Raw genomic sequence first — 16,671 nt, forward strand, 5'->3', positions numbered from 1 at the left:
ACATCTACTTCATCAGATCGTGAGTCATGACTGTCTGGGTTCGAATCCTAAATCTTAACGTACTAGCTATGTAGCTTTGGGCAAGTTACCCTACTTCTCTGGGCTTCCATTTCCTCACCTCTAAAATAAGAATATTAGCATCTATCTGATAGGTTTGTCAGTGTAAAGTGATAGAAACAGCACCTGACATAGAATAGGCATTCAACAAACCTTAGCTATTATAAACCTGCAACTGTGAAACTGAGTTTTGAAAGCCAAGTTTTTGTCTTTCATTTTCTTTTAATAAAGTTTTTGTCAGTTTGGTGTCAAAACTCGCGGGGCAGCCAACCTGCCCTTAACAAACATAAGGCTATTTATGGTCTCTTTTATTCTTTGTGATATGAAAATTCATGTTTCACAGCATAAATAATAATATGTTTGATTATGGGATGCCGCCCCACCCCAGAAAAGGAATGATATTAATGTGTGAAATACGCCCTGAATTACTTTTCTAAAATCTGAACCATTCTGAATTCTCAAATGCACTGGCAGAAGCATTTCCTACAAGGGACTGGTAAGCTATGTTACCATGCGGCGTGGTCAGAATGAAAGGAGATAAACATATGTTAAGCCCTCCGCTTCAGTAGTGTGGACCCTCAGTCCCGACTGACGTTGCAGGGTACTCGGGTTTTTATGCAGGAAGAGAGAGAAGGAAGTACCCTCTCCCAGCTGATCTTCTCTTTACTCTCCCACTGACAGGCCATGCCAAGCCATGAAACTCTCAGCTCTTCTCTCGTCTATCAGCCCAAATATGGTTTATCCCTCAGAATTCAGCTAAAGCATTTTCTTTGTGAAATGGTTCCTTCTCCACACTCTTGCTGACCAGGTCAAGAGAAGTTGGCACGGAGTCTGGGTGGACGGCATCCCCTTTCCACCTCCAAGCACTGGGAGGAACAGCCTACAGAACTAGGCTGTGAAGGACTCTCACACAGCATCTAGCCACAGTGCTAAAGGGTGGCCATCCATGCTGATGTCTAAACTGCAATTGACAAGATGGGTTAGGTCACCCACCTGACAGTCTCATGCCCTGCCTGGGATGTGCATTAACTTGGCTTGACCACTAACTTATAAATTTCTTAAGCACGGAGACCATATCTTATACTTTTTGTTCTTTGTTGTTAATGCTTTTGTATAAATATTCTCTCAGGTTCTATCATGGGCCTAAGGGCATGTAATCTGTAAATACTGTTTGATTAATTCACTGACAAGCTCTTCTCAGCATCTGTATTCCTACCTTTTCCATGGGCCCTGCCTACTTTGGCATATTTACGTTGACCTAGCCAGGGATGCTTCTTAGGGCTATATATCTATTTTAATGCCTCTGTGCCATTTCTAGATTATATATATATATAAACTCTAAACAACATCTAGCTCCTTCATTAGACATAGCCTCAAAGCTGTGTGTTCACTCAAAATACTTTGTAGAAACTTTCTATAAAAGCTCACAGAATCCTGAAACCCACACAACCTGAGAGCAGGTAACACTTGAGATATTCAACCTGTCCAAGGATTTGAAACTCATATGAGGTTAAAAAGGCCCCTTAGATTAAAAGGCGCCTTGTCCTCAGCTCAAATCCACACAGGCTGGGGCCAGGGTTCCCCTGCCCCCCGCCCCCGCCCCCCCCCCACCAGGCAAGCAGCACTGGGAGGGAGGTCTCCCCACTCTTGGTCCCCCTCCTTCTTTCACCCTCCACAGGGCCTCCCCAAGGTTGATGCCTAAGGGCTTCTTAGAATTAGCTTCACTTTGAAGACTATTCAGAACCACAGAGTGGGGTGGGAGTGGCCTCAACGCTTTAGAAGGCTGCAAATAAATCAAAAGATGAAAGGAGATCCATGAAGCCAAGAATTCCTCCCCACCCAGCAGAAGCAATGCATTAACCAAGCAATCTGTGGTGCAGAGCAGCGTGCGCGCACGGGGCAGGGACAGAGACGGGGCAGGGACCGTGGCGGGCGGAGGGCGGGCAGGGTCCGGGGACGGCGTGTACCTTCTGTCTGCCGAGGGCTCTCGGACCCGCGCCTGCGGGTGCCGGCTGCCCCTCAGCACCGGGCCCTGGCGGCTGGCGTTGAGGCCGGCGGGCCCGCGCGACTCCTCGCGGCTCCGGTGCAGCGGCACCGACGTGCGCACGGCAGACACCACGTGCCCCGCGAAGGCGCGCGCCGGGGCTCCGGGCCGCGGGCCGCCGCGCGCGCGGTAGGATCCGGGCAGGCAGGGTCGCGTCTGCTCCATCACGCCCCCGCTGCAGCTGCGCGAACAGGCGGACCAGGGGCCCCAGGCGCCCCAGACGCCCGGGACCCCGCCGCCGCCGTCCTCCGGGCCTCCGTCGGCCGCTGCCATCCTCTGCGGGACCTGCGGAGACAGAGGCCGGTTAGGGGACCAGGAAACCCCTCCTGCTTCGCTCTCGAAGTCTGTGGATAACCTGAAAAGCTTGTCCATTAGGCACGAGTAGGCACAGAGCCTGTTTTAAAATTTGAAGAGTAAAATGAATATAATCCCGCCTGGATTATATTCGTCTTTATACCAGCGCACTCGTAAAGTATAATTTTAAATATCGTTTATGGAGGAAGGGACACATTGAGGCACAAGTGCTTAGGGCTCAGGAAAGTCATAATGCATGGTGCCACGGCCTTGGAGCGCTCGGCGTGGTGCCCTCACCTCTTAGTGAGGGTCTCCCCTCTCGCGGGAGACCCCCTTAGCCTCCGTCAGGCGGGAAAGGGATTTGGGGCAGGTCAAACCTGTGCATAGCAGAGAGCCCGGCACTACATACTTGTAGTCAGCATTATGACAATCTTTTATGCTTCCACGGTGAATCAGCGGAGGTGGAAATATAAGAAAGCTTTAGATTTCCATCCAGAGGGTGAGTCTACATTCTCGCTAGTTTACTTAACTTGCCAATTCACAGAGACCTACCACACCAGACCTGGCATGGTGCTAACGGTGAGTGCATAGTGTGCCTTCATTATGCAGACATGCTTGAGCACCAGCTTTATACCAGCACTGAGCTAGGCCCTGAAGACAAAGAGAAAAGCACCTCAGGTCCACACATACAGCCCGGACCCAGCAGCAGAGGAGCTCTAAGCAGTCAGTCCAAGATTGGAGGAGGCTCCTGAGGGACTAGCTGCCCTGGCAGGGTGACAGGGTACAGGTGGGGCATTGAGAAGACATCAGCTGTGGGGTCTCGGTAATTGTCATTATGCAGGTGCCCACTGAGTGCCAGGGAGACATGTAATCTCCAGTCCTCACAGCAGCCCTGGTTACAACCACTCTCACCTTTCAGAGGTGAGGTTCCCCAGCTGAGGGTGAGGTGTGTGACCTGCCCCAGTCATGTCACTTCAGCAAGGTTGGGACTTAAGTCTACCCAGCTCCCTGCTCTCTCTCCCGCAGATGGCTTCTGGGTCCTTCCTTTCCATGGAACAAGCAACACTGTGACTTTCCCTAGAAGGTCAGTTTTTCAGTGATCCTCAGGCTTCTACTGAAAATGCAAAAATACATCCAGATTACCTTAGCCTTTTTTTTCTTTTTTTTAGGTGTTGGTTTTGGCAGCATTGTTTGGCCCAAGAGCTCAAAGACCTTTCACATTTGTACTCTTCCTTTGTCCTCACACTCCCTACCCCTGAGCAATGAGAAAGTCCAGGGATTGTTTTCCCTTCTGTGTGGAACAAACCGAAAAGCTGAGTTCCTTCACACCACATGGGAATGAGAGATGGAGCTAACGTTACCAGAAGGTGGCTGTGAGGAAGCATGAGGAAACCCCAGTACTCGGGAAGTGCCACCACTGCCGAGGTCTTGCCCCCAGGCACTCAGTCAGCCTGAAGCCATGGGGCTTGCTCAGTTGGGGCCACTTCCCATCAATTACATTCCAGTACACAGAGTAGTTTTGGGGTTCCTAAAGGTTCAGGAAATAACCAAGGCAGGATGAGTGAGAGGGAACCCAGGGAGCAAGCAAGAGTCTAAGCGGAGAGTGAAGTCCAGTGCTGCGTGTCAGACAGCCAGGCCACAGGAGCCCCGCTCAGACATGGGGTCAGAGCACGGGCACCACAGGCAGTTCCGTGACAGGAGAGCCGCAGCTCCTCACCACGCACGTGCGAGCAATGTGAGCAGCAGATGGAGATGAGCACAGGAAAAATGAATACACTCAACTCATCGTTACTAAACTGGGGGCCCCAGAGAGAAGGCTTTTCGCCTGCTTATAAATACAAAGCAAACAAAAAACAAGCTTTTGTTCTTTCTTCTCTTCCCCTACATGTCCTGATTTATTAATAGCAAACTAATGGGGGATTCAGTGAGGTAGCTACAAAAACGCCTAATCAGGCCACAGTCTTGATATATAAAGGAATCCCTAAAGTGCGGGTAGTGGGTTGAATGGTGACCGTTCCCAAAAGATATATCCACACCCTAACCCAGAACTTGTGAATGCGACCTTATTTGGAAAAAGGTCATTATAGATATAATTAAGTTAAGGATCTTGAGATGAGATTATCCTTGATATTCCCCAGTGAGGCCTACATCCAGAGATAAGTATCCTTATAAGACACAGACACAGAGGAGGAGGCCGTGTGACCACCAACACAGAGACTGCAGTGAAGCAGCCTCAAGCAGGAAGGCCTGAGCCACCAGGAGCTGGAAGAAATGGGAGGGAACCACCCCCAGTAGGGAGCGCTTGCAGCCGTGGCGGCACCTGGATTTTGAACTTCTGGCCTCCAGAAGTGTGAGGGGATAAATTTTTGCCGTCTTGAGCCATCAAGTTTGTAGTAATTTGTTATGACAGCCCTAGGAGACCAATACAGTGTGTTAGTACTTCTAGGACAGGAGAGGAAAGTGGACAGACATTTGCAGAGCACCTTTTCCGTGTCCAGTACTGTGCAAACAGCTCATGTGCGCAGGGTTGGCCTCTGGCACAGACCCCTCAGCCCCTCTGGGACGTTGATGTGATTTTGTCTCTTTTACAGGGAACAACTGAGGTCCCACGAGCAGTAGGACTTGCCCAGGGTCTCAGGCTAATGAGGGGCACGGACAGGACTAAAATTGAGGTCTCCTAATTCCCCTAGTGTTGTTTTTCCCCTGCTGCATAGCTCCTCCCTGCCAACGCTGGTGGAGAACAGAAGGGTAAAATGAGTAGAAATAAATCCATTTTGATCTAGTATTGTAGATGAATAATTGGGATAAACCAATGAAGGCAGAGTATGTTTCTGACATATGTGGGGCTTTCAGTTAGCACCACATTAACATAGATAACTAAGGCATTATCTATACTATTTGGGTTAGATGTGCAGCTATACTAAAAATCCACTTCCAAGAACTAATCCCACCATTAGTTTATTTTCCTAAAGCCAGATTGGGCAGGGTTCCTATAGGGAGGGGGGTGACCACATTTCATCCTATTCTATTCATAAGAATTTTCTAATATATGGTTGAATTGTGGTGAGTGACTTGAAATTCTATCACAGTCTCCATAGTGTGAATCTAACCACATTCTCCAAAATTGTTTTTATAGTATGCAGCCAGAAACAAAGGGAAAGGGGGGGCAGAAAAACAGAAAGGAAGGAAGGAAGGAAGGGAGGTGGGGAAAAATGCAGAGGAAGGAAGAAAAATCCAAAAAAAATAAATAAATAAAGGGAGGAGGGCCTTGAATGTCAGCCTCTGAGTTGCACCAATCCCCCATCCTCCCTCCATTCCTCCCCGCCCTCTGAATGACCCTCCTCTCTCCCTCTTTCTGATAATCAAGGAGTTCTCTGTGAGTCAAGATGGGAAAACTTCCAAGTGTTCTGTGACATAATATTCCTAAAATTAGGACAAACTAACAGGACCTCTTTTAGCAAGTGACAAACAACAAAACCAACGAATAAATCATGGTAAGAGACAAAAAAAAAAAAACAATTGAAAATCAAAGCCTGTAACCTGCCAGCATGGTGCCCCTTCCCCAACACACACAGGCTTGTAAATACTGGAGCAGATACTGAGGCACTTCTAAAAAGCACTCAAAATGCTGATGTTTCTCATTTATAACGAAGTCAGCCAGCCAGTAAGAAAAAGACAAACAACTCAATGCAAATAGGGACCAAGGGTATGAACAGGTAATTTACAGTTGTTATGGACTGAATGTTTGTGTCCCCCCCAAAATTCATATATTTGAAGTCCCAATCCCCAATATAATGGTATTTGCAGATGGGGCCTTTGGAAAGTAATTAAGTTTAGATAATGTCATGTGGGTGGGACCTTCATGATGGATTAGTGTCCTTAGGAGAAGAAGGAAGGCTACAGCTCACTCTTTCTCTACCATGTGAGGACATAGTTAGAAGCCAGCCATCTGCAAGCCAGGAAAAGAGCCCTCACAAGGGAAACAAACCTCCCAGCACCTTAATCTCAGACTTCTTAACTTACAGAATGGTGAAGATAAATCACACAGTCTAGGGTATTTTGTTAGAGCAGTCCAAGCTGACTAATATAACAGGAAAACACATACAATATATGAAAACAGTTGAACACCATATATAATCAAATAAATGCAAAATAAAACAACAGAATTCCATTTTATAACCATTAGGTTAGTAAGGGTTATAAAGTCCACAATACTGCTATGGCAAGAACATTCACTGCTAATGGGTGTCTAAATTAGGACTACTTCTCTGGAGGGAACTTTGCAATATCTATCAAAATTTTAAGTGCACAGAACCTTTAGCCTGGCAGCTCTATTTCCAGTAGTTCACCCTAGAGAGATACTCAAAACTTGTGCATAAAGCTTTGTCAGTTGTATTTATAGACTCTTATAGTATCCTCTTTTGTAAGAACAAAACCCAAAAATCTGGAAACAAAATAGAAACTTGGGCAGTGAAATCTAATCTGTCCAAACAATGGGATACAATTTATGTGTTAGAGTAAGGTAGACATGCCTGTTAAAGTGGACAACTGTTTATAATATATTAATTAGTGACAAGAAAACAAGAAGTGGAGCAAGAAGTATATTGAGAATAAACCTATTTGCATATATCTCTCTTTATGCATTAGGTTGAAATATAAATAAACAATTGCTAATATTTGACCATTCTTATCTACAAAAATGCAATTTCATAATTCACTGCTTCAAAAGATTCACATGATTCAATCTAACATGAGCAGCTTCCAGCAATGAAAAGAGCCCAATTAGAAAATCTTTCACCATGAAACTGGGCAGCATGAATGAAAAACTAAAATGTTGCATGGCCTACACACCTACCTACTATACCACCTGCATATAACTGGCTGGTTGTCCCTGGGAGTCACAGAGTTAGTAAAATTCATCATAGCTCATAAGTACACAGGACTTATCCTTTGAGGATTTCCAGCACTATTTGGATTGACCTTTGGGTTGGTTAAGATTCTATACTGTTCACATGTGAACAGATGGTCACTAAAATCTGAGTGATTATTTTTGAAGGGAGTCATAAGCAGACTGCTGGGCCCCCAAAAATTTAGGGTAAAATTATCTAAATGATTAAAAAACAAAATAAACAAAAGAGATCTTGTGTTATGGAAGGCAATATGCTGCTCTACGGAAAGGAGTGGGCGATGGAGCAGCACAGCATGGCTTCAGCCTTCTATGACAGAGGTGAGAACTCCCACTGAAACAAGGGGAGGGACACGCTGGAGGGTTACAGAAAGGAACAGTGACCAGGACTAACAGAAACATTCTTTGTCTGCCTGAACGGCTTTCACACAAGCCTGACATCTGGCACAAGATTCACTTCCAGGCTTTTTCTTTCCACTTTGCAGGTGTGGTCACAGAGGTAGAGAGTGTCCTAGTGGATAAAGCATGGCCTTTGAAAACACATATAAGAGACAAAATAATGCACATCTGGCAGTGTTGTTGGGTAGATGAAATGAATTAACGAAATAAAGCATCACACACACTACTGGGCACGTAGCAGGAACACAGTAGACTTCCATTTCATCCCTTCACTGGGAGAACTTACATCACCAGTTGGAAGTTTTAAGTGTCTAAGCAGCAGGTCCAAGCCTCAAACCGAAATGGTACTCTCTCCGTTCCACTGGAGGTTTTAAGGAACAGGGGTACATGGATGCAGGGGTAAGGTAACAGAACAAAAAGAGAAGCTTTTTAATAGAATTAAAGTACACATACCATATCATGCCCCTTCCCCAGAGATTATGATAGGGCCTTCCTGGAGTGAGGCTAGGGTGGAGTTGAGGAACACAGGTATATTTTGTTTAAAATCCCCCAAACCTTCTATTATCCCCTTACTCATACAAAACAATGGCGTGATATATGGTGCCTCTCTAAATGGTACTATGGGCATAAGCCAGGGAGAAGGAGAAAAGAAGGCCTGCAGAGATGTAGGAGAATCAGGGCAGTCACATCCTTATTTAACTCAGCTTGGGCCATGCGAAAGAAAAGGCTGTGCCAGAACTAGAGGGGAAGTGAAATTCCCCAAAGGTCTGGAGTTGGATGCTGTAACTAATGACACTTTGGGATTGGTTGTGTGGAAGTTAATATTAGGTAGGGATGTTTGCGTAAATGTATATCGCTGGGAAGATGTGTGTGTGTAGGGCAGCCTGGCAATAATTCTCCTTTCCCTGAGTCCTTCAGGAATCACCCCTCCACACTGGATACAGTGCGGTGGGAATGTATTCAGGGGCCCTGCCAGCTAAAGACAAGGGAGGCAACGTGGGCCAGTGAGACACTCCCTCTCTGGAATGTGAATCTCCAGTAAAGTGACCAAGAGACCAGAAACACAGGTGGGTCCTCTGCCCTAGCAGCAGCTCCTCTGACCCAGCTGTTTACACTTTGGAAGCATCCCTCTTGCGCTCTGGTGTTGCCTCAATGCCCACCTGCCTCCTAGGCTTATTCCACTAAATTCCCCACTGCTTACATTAGTGTCTGTTGCTTGCAGTAAAGAACCCTAAATCATACCTAAATGATTGCAAATATCATAATAGATAAAGTGCAGTAACCAAGACAATGTGAAATAAGCCAGGTCTACTTTGGCTCAGGACTTGCAGGAGAAAAGGTAGTGATAGGGATGACCAAAGGCAGTCTAGCCTTGCTGGAAGCCTCAGGACTAAGGGAGTCCAGGGCTGGAGTATTCCTGTGTAGACAGTAATTGACCCTAGTCAGCATAACCAAAGAACCAAGGTCTCCCTGAAACATGATGGTCTGAGTGAATGAGAGGCTCACAGGGACAGACAGCAAGTGGTCTTAGAGAACAACAGAAGAAGCAACAAGCAGAGTGGCTGTGGCTATTCTTTTGCATCATAATCTTTTAAAGGGGGATAAACATAGTTGACCATAATAGAAGTACTGTCAAATAAATTAGGGCTTAATAACACAATGAAATATCATAATCATGAACAATGCAGAGTGATATGAGAATAGCCTTGAAATACAATATTAAGTGAAAGTCCCAGATACAAACTTGTAACTGTATCATGATTATAATAATGTAAAGATTCTGTAGGCTCATGAACAAAGCCTGGAAGGAGACGTGGAAAAATGAAAACACACGATCTGTTACTGAAGCTAGACAGAGGGTAAGTTTTCTTGTAATTTGAAGTTCAGTCATGGTTACAATATTGCTCGCTCAATAAATAAAAATAAATAGACTAAATGGAGAAAGATTTGGAACAGATTGTAGAGGGTGCGAAGCAGGGCGTACACCAAGAGTTGGTGGTTGTCCTTGTCACAGAAAGCCCGGGAATTTCTCATCGTCACCAATACAGCCATAACTAGGAACAGCTCTAAATGTTTTCAATGTATTTGGTTTCAGTCTTAATGTAAAATCATGTAAGATTTCACTGGTTTCTAATTTTCTTTGTACAAAATTAAACCCACCATCTGTTCTTCATAGAAAACGAGTCACATGCAAAGTCTGAAATTCTAAAGTCTCATTCTAGAAGAGACTGGAAAAGTAGGTTTGGGTTTAGCCACATAACCAAATCAACACCCTAAAGCAAACATTACAAAAATACACCTTGGAGTTCGAGCCCAGAGAGCCAAGTTTTGGACAGCTGAGAGCAAATGAAAGCAGGAGCACACTGCTGGCAGCTCACGAGGCCAGCTGTTACTGGGACCCTGTGCAAAAGCACGGGGAGGCGGTGCACCTTGATAGAGAAGCTCCAACATCAAAGCAAACCTAAATCTAGGACCACCATCATGGTTTTCTCCAAGACACAAATCCTACCTTACACCTCAAGCAACTCTCTTGATTCTGACATAACGCACTGGAAAGGTCCCAAATCTTACATCTCAGCAATGCCAGCAGCTGCAAAATCAATGTAAGACCCTCACAGATAAGGGAGACCAGAGCAAAACACTCTCAGCCTTGACCATTGCATCAGAATCCCCCATATAGTAACGTATGTATAAAGGAGTTCTATAAATGCATTTCAGGAACAGCTGAAAGGCTGCATTTGCACAAAACCATAACAAAGGAGGAGAGAGTGGAGGCCAAGGGAAAGAGAGATAAATATGAAAATCAAGTCATAGCTAAAGCAGGAACCACACAGAAGAAAAACCACTGACTTGCAGCCATCCAAAAGCTCAGCAGGTGGGAATTCGGTTGCCCTGCAAATTCCAGTTCTTTGTGCGCGGCCCTAAGGCTGTTTCTTAATTCCTGTGTCCTCCCAGTTGGTGAATCCTTATAGGAAATGATCTCAGATATATCAGACTGTACTGTATTCATTCGTATGTACGGTATTGAGTATAAACCCTGACCCAAACACTGGAGAAAAACATGACATACCCCCATCCTTCTATTCCTAGTCCTGCTGCTTCTCCACATGTGACCCACAGGGTACCTGCAACAAAATCAACCTCACATCTACTTCAGACGTGCAGATTATAGCTCCTACATCATACCTAGTGAATCAGAGACTCTGGGGTGGAGCCCAGAAATAAGCATTTTAAACAAGCTTCCCCAGTGATTTCAAAGCATCCTGTGATTTAAGAATCCCCAGCCACTGAATACCTCTAGGTGAGGCTCAAGGAGGAAAGCACTCAACTGATCTTACCCTCCAGGCTTTAGAGCTCCACCATACACTGCTACTTCCTTAACCCCAACATGCTCACACCACGTTATCTCAGCACCCTCAGATTCTCTGCTTTCTGACCTACTTTTACTTCTGCCATTCAAGTTGAGGCCAAATTGGAGTTTATCATATGAGAAGGGAAAACATTCACGGAATGATACCTGCCCAACGTGGGATCCATGCTAAGCAGACTCCATTTGTAATGTAGTTTGATAGCAGCAATGGGAACTGTGGAAAGTTAAAAGAAGAGGGAAGGGGAAACTCATGGGAAACCCTGGACTGGACCCTGTGTTTTGGTCCCAAGGCTGCTGTTCTTCACTCCATAACTTGGGGCAAGTCGGTCTGTGGCTCTAGACTTCAGTTTCCATATCAGTAACATGAGCAGGTTGGGCTTGATGAGGGCTGAGGTCCCTTCCAGTGCTAACAGGCTCTGATTTTTCCTGGAAAAGCACTTACATTCCTTGCCCCATATTGATTCTCTTCTAGAACCACAACAGAGAGAGGTAGGTAATCCCACAGGTTGTGCCTAGGGTTGCCCACTGCCAGCAGAGCAAGCTTTAAGCACAGAAGATCTTCCCTTAATGCCCAAATGTGTGGCCATGATATTAAGAGGCAGGGCCCAGCCAAAGTGATGGAATGAGGTAAATATTTGGATGTGATCTGCATAATCGGAAACACTCCCACTTCTGAAACTGACCTGACTCTTTCATCACCAGCCACATGGAAACTGTCCTCGACTATAACTAGAAAATAACACGGAGCATGTGCCTGGGTACCAAGTCTGCCAGTGTTGCTGCACAGTTACTCAGGAAACAGAAGCAGATGTCTCTGTGCGAGGCCTGGGTGTGTTCTTTTGTGCAGTGGCTAGCCCATTTGGCCTCGTGCTCTCAACAGCAATTGCCTATCTGCAACCCAGGCCAATGAGGACAGTCAGAATAATGAGTGATTCACGTAACAGAGACTGCCAGCTTCTGGATCCAGAGGTTAACTTGGGGAACAGCAACCTTCCAACAGAGAATCCTGCCTGGTCACCTGGCCATCTGCATCTAGTAGTCTTCAGGAAGCAGTTGAAACCAGCAGGCTCCTGAATAACAGGCAATTCAAGAACCTGTCTCCGGAACACGTTAGCATCCATCGTGGAGCAGAGCACACAGTAGGTGTTCTACAAATGCTTTGCTGAGTGAATGAGGCTGCACATGGAATGAGATGAGACGCTGCCTAGATTCCTTGCCTCAGTCTTTTCCTTGCCCTCTCAGAACTCCTTGTGCTATTTTCTTGAAATCTACTTCTACAGTGTTACTCTCTTGCTTACCAATGTCTCTTGAGTTCTCAATCTCCAACAGATAAGACCCAACCATTCTTTTCCATGGCATTCTAAGCCTTTTAAACTATGGCCTCACCCTTCCTTTCCAGCTCTACCTCTACCTCTACCACTTCTCCCCCCACCACCCCAAGGCTCACACGGCGCATGATAATGTAGACCATGCCCGTTCTCCTCTCCTACCTTCACCATGCTGCACTCTCAGCTCTAGTGCTCTCTCCCTGCTCCCCTTCTTCTCTGCCTATGAACTTATACTCCGCTCCAGAGACCTTTCCCATTCCAGTCAGATGCTCTCTCCTGAGCTGCAGCACCACTGCGCACATCCCTCTCTGCAGCACCTATCACCTGGCAGTATAGTCATGGATGTCCACAACGATGTCCACAACCAGCTCCCCAACAACACTGAGCTCTCCAAGGCAGGGATTATGTCTTATTTTTCTTCGTGTTCCATCTAATCTCACTAACAGCACTTCATACGAGTCTGTCATCTGGCAGGCCCTCAGGAAGTATTTGAAGGATCGGAATGAGCATGCAGATGAATGAATGATGAATGTACCAACTGCTTGGTTTCCTCCCCATTCATTTCCTGAAATGCCCAAAGCCTCCTCTCTCTATAGGAGCACACGTCATGGCTACTCAGCCACTGAGCTGGTGATCTCTGATGCCGCTACTGTTTTCCCTGCCCTAAGTGCCTGAAGGACAAGAGACTGACAATCCAAACGACACTTCTCTTGCCTCTTCAAAGTAAGCTACTTGGTATTTCATGCCCTATCTCCTGCTTGTTGCAGCTTTCTCTCTCTTTGACTCCCGGATGCCATACTGTCCTGGTTTCCTCCTAAACTTCTAGCTGTTTTCTCCTCTTCTGTCTATTTAGTTCTTCCACCTGATGGTTGCTCTTTTATCTGCTCCTCAGATATTAGGACCCCATTCTGGGCCTTCCAATCTTACCCAAACCCTTTTGATAGGGTAATACAGTAGCATCAGCAATGGCCTTCATGTTGGTGTCTCCCTTATTCACAGGTAGCCCCAACTCTCTCCCAAGCACCAGATTTACATTCCTGATAGCCAGCTAGACATATCTGCCAGGATGACCTGTGGTTAGGATATAGCACCTAACCAGGACCCGAATAACTACCTGTTCCATCTTCTGGACTCTCTTTTTTCTGGTTCACCCAGAAGTGGTTCCAACTGCCCTGCCCTCAACTCTCCAACTTGACACAAAATTAGGCCAGTTTTACCTCAGAAATAGCTCTGCACTCTGTCCCTTTTTCTCCATCCTCACGGCCCATGGTTAGATCAAGGCCTTACTCCCATTTGCTCTTACCTGGTCTCTATCCATCCAAACCCCCTTTCTCCACTTCCAGAATTACATTGTTAAAAATCCAAGCCCTATGTTTATTGAGCTCCCCTTTGCCTCCAGGGCTAAATCCAGTCCCCTAGCCTAGCTCACTAGGCCCTTCACTCTGTGGCCTCTACCTACCCCTCCAGCCTCCCCTGTCAGCACTTCCCTGTTCTTAACTTCTCACTCAACCACGTGAAGCCTTACACCACTCTGTGCCTTGGACAACCCATCACTGACCTTGAAATATCTCCCTTACCCCAACTTACTTTGCCTGGTAAATTCCTGCTCATCCTTCAGGATCTACTGTGTAGACAACCCAACTCCCCAGGCAAGGATAGTTGCTGTGTCCTTTAGGCAGCACACTTCACTATATTCCACTGCAATTTCTGTTCTTATTTGTCCCATAGCCCAAAATGTGAGACAACTAGGTATAAATTTCTTATGCTAATTTAAGAATGGAATACGTACAAAACTGAAAACAAAAAATTCAAGTTAATAATTTAATTTCATGTGATGAATGGTTAATGGAATGAAATAGACATGTTGGCTGTGACTGTAGGAGGTAAGTAAGTCTCTGAAGTTCCACTTATTGAATATATTCTTTTGCACTTGAGCACAATGGACCATCATTTTATTTTATCTTTTTTTATTTTAAAAATAATTTATTAATTTATTTATGTTTGTTTATTTATTTATTTTTAGAAAGAGGGGAAAGGAGAAAGAGAGGGAGAGAAACATCACTGTGTGGTTGCCTCTCACTTGTGCCCCTAACTGGGGACCTGACATGCAACCTAGGCATGTGCCCTAACTGGGAATCGAACCAGCGACACTTGGCTCGCAGGCTGATGCTCAATCCACTGGGCCACAGCAGCCAGAAATGGACCATCATTTTAGTTACTATTTTTCTTTTTCAAAAATGAACTTGTTTCAAACCACCAATCCATTATGCTGGAGGGCCAGTCTATAAAGCTGAAAAGTTTTAAATGCTGCTTAATGAAAAAAAATTTACTACTATTTACCACTGTACTTCCTGATGATGAACTAGTATGAGCTGGGCCCCAGAAGATAGGAGCTGGCAGTGCAGCTGAGAGTGGATGTGGTCTTCCCTCCACAGCACAGGGTCTTGGGAGCCACTTCCCTGCACAGCGCTTCCATATTTCCAACCATACATGTATTCAAAAAATTTTAAATTTTTTCTCTCTAGAATAGAGATATTTAGTTAATAAACTAACTCAGATTATCAAAAATAGACTTATGTTAATATTTTCAGGTTATTGAAATGAAAATTCTAAACTAAAAAAACCTAATTTAAGTTGCAGACCACCAAGAATATACCCAAGATTCCAGGGACCTATAGGTCCTCAGCTTACAAAGCATAACTTAAAAAAAAAAAAAAATTAAAGATGAGGCTCAGAGCCAGAATTTGTCCCCAGGCTGGGCTGATTCCAAAGCTCAGACTCTTTTTTTCTAACCCGATCGTTCTTACTTCTCATGACTACTGAATACCAAAGGGCTTCATAGATAGAGTCCTATACAATTGTCAGTTTAGGGGTTGGTTTTTATTATTAATATATGTAAAAGAAAATACTTTAGAAAAAGGAACTGGCATTTTTTTAAGGAAATGCCCTGTTTGCATAATACAATGTCTCTTTAAGGAGATAATAATTATATCAGTTCTTCCCAAATACGTAAAGGTTACAATTCAAACCTGATATTATTTGATTGAGGAGGTGAAGATATTACAGAGTAGGGCAAAACTGAGTTCACAATTGTGAGTACATGAAACACAGAGTTTATTCTTGCATTATTATTTATTTATTCATTATTGTAGTATCTATTATTATTAACGTACTTCTGCCCACCCCTGTATTTACATGCTCTGTGGAAGTAGGTCATGGAAATAGGTAAGTAGAAAAACCTAAGCCCTGGCCGGATAGCTCAGTTGGTTAGAGCATCGGCCTGATATGCCAAGGTCGTGGGCTCCATCTCTAGTCAGGACACATGCAAGAAGCAACCAAAGAATGCATGAATAAGTGGGACAACAAATCGATATTTCTCTGTCTCTGTCTCTCTCTCTCTAAAAATCAATTAATAAATAAATAAATAAATAAAAAAGAAAACCTCGGCGTCTCCAACAGAGGAAAATGTGTTGAGGAGCCCAGGTACCAGTGCATTTAGAAAAGTCCTCTGCTCACTCAGAAGTACCTTTAAGCAGCTGTCCCTGGGTTATGTGCAATAATCTGGGCTGCAAACACATTCTTCATTTCCAAAGTTCACTTAAATTCCCTCGTTGCCATTTTGAGATACCTCCAATCATATCTGACAACTTATAAAATCTATCTCCCCATGTTTAAATAGCATTTATTTGATTCTTGAAGGAGGAGAGACAATTAATGTGTACTAAGCCCCTACCATGTGCCAGGCATTTTACTAACATACCTAATTTAAGATTCACAGTTGGCTCTCCCTTACTGATCAGACCTTTATTTAAATGTCACCTCCTCAAAGAGTGTTCCCTGACCACACCATCTGCAGCAGAGGATGCACATGGGCACATGTGTACACACGCACATACACGCATACACACTGTCACTGTCACTTTGCCCTGCTTGTTCCATTTTCCTCATAGCAGTTATTACCATCTGAAATGTTTATGTGAGAGGATCCTGTGCTTCTTATTCATCTCTAGTCCCAGATCCTATAACAGAGCCTGGCACGTAGTAGGTGCTTTATGGTTGTCAAGTGAACAAACCCTACCAGATAGGAAATGTCTTGCTGCTATAACTGAGAAGTTGATATAAACTTCCAAAGGTTAGGCTGCTAGGAATTCCCAATTCAAACTCATATGTCCCTGCTCCAGGAGCAAAAATGCCTACCACCCAGGCTTCTCTTACTGAAGTTATTGGAAGCATACCAAGAGACACTAGACACCCCAGAGAAAGTATGTGGCAT

The 16,671-nt window shown here is 44.9% G+C and overlaps 1 long non-coding RNA gene across 1 annotated transcript in view; it reads right to left on the reverse strand.

The window, feature by feature from the left end:
• Positions 1-2,261: 2,261 nt before the first annotated feature.
• The window catches only part of LOC150015732 (uncharacterized), an 88,112-nt gene continuing 73,702 nt past the window's right edge, over positions 2,262-16,671 (reverse strand). The window contains exon 4 of the long non-coding RNA XR_016509759.1: positions 2,262-2,386. This is a non-coding gene — a long non-coding RNA (uncharacterized LOC150015732). The remainder of the gene's footprint in view (positions 2,387-16,671) is intronic.

Source organism: Furipterus horrens, unplaced genomic scaffold (assembly GCF_987537825.1).
Source record: "Furipterus horrens unplaced genomic scaffold, mFurHor1.1.pri manual_scaffold_3, whole genome shotgun sequence".
Taxonomy (NCBI): Eukaryota; Metazoa; Chordata; class Mammalia; order Chiroptera; family Furipteridae; genus Furipterus; species Furipterus horrens.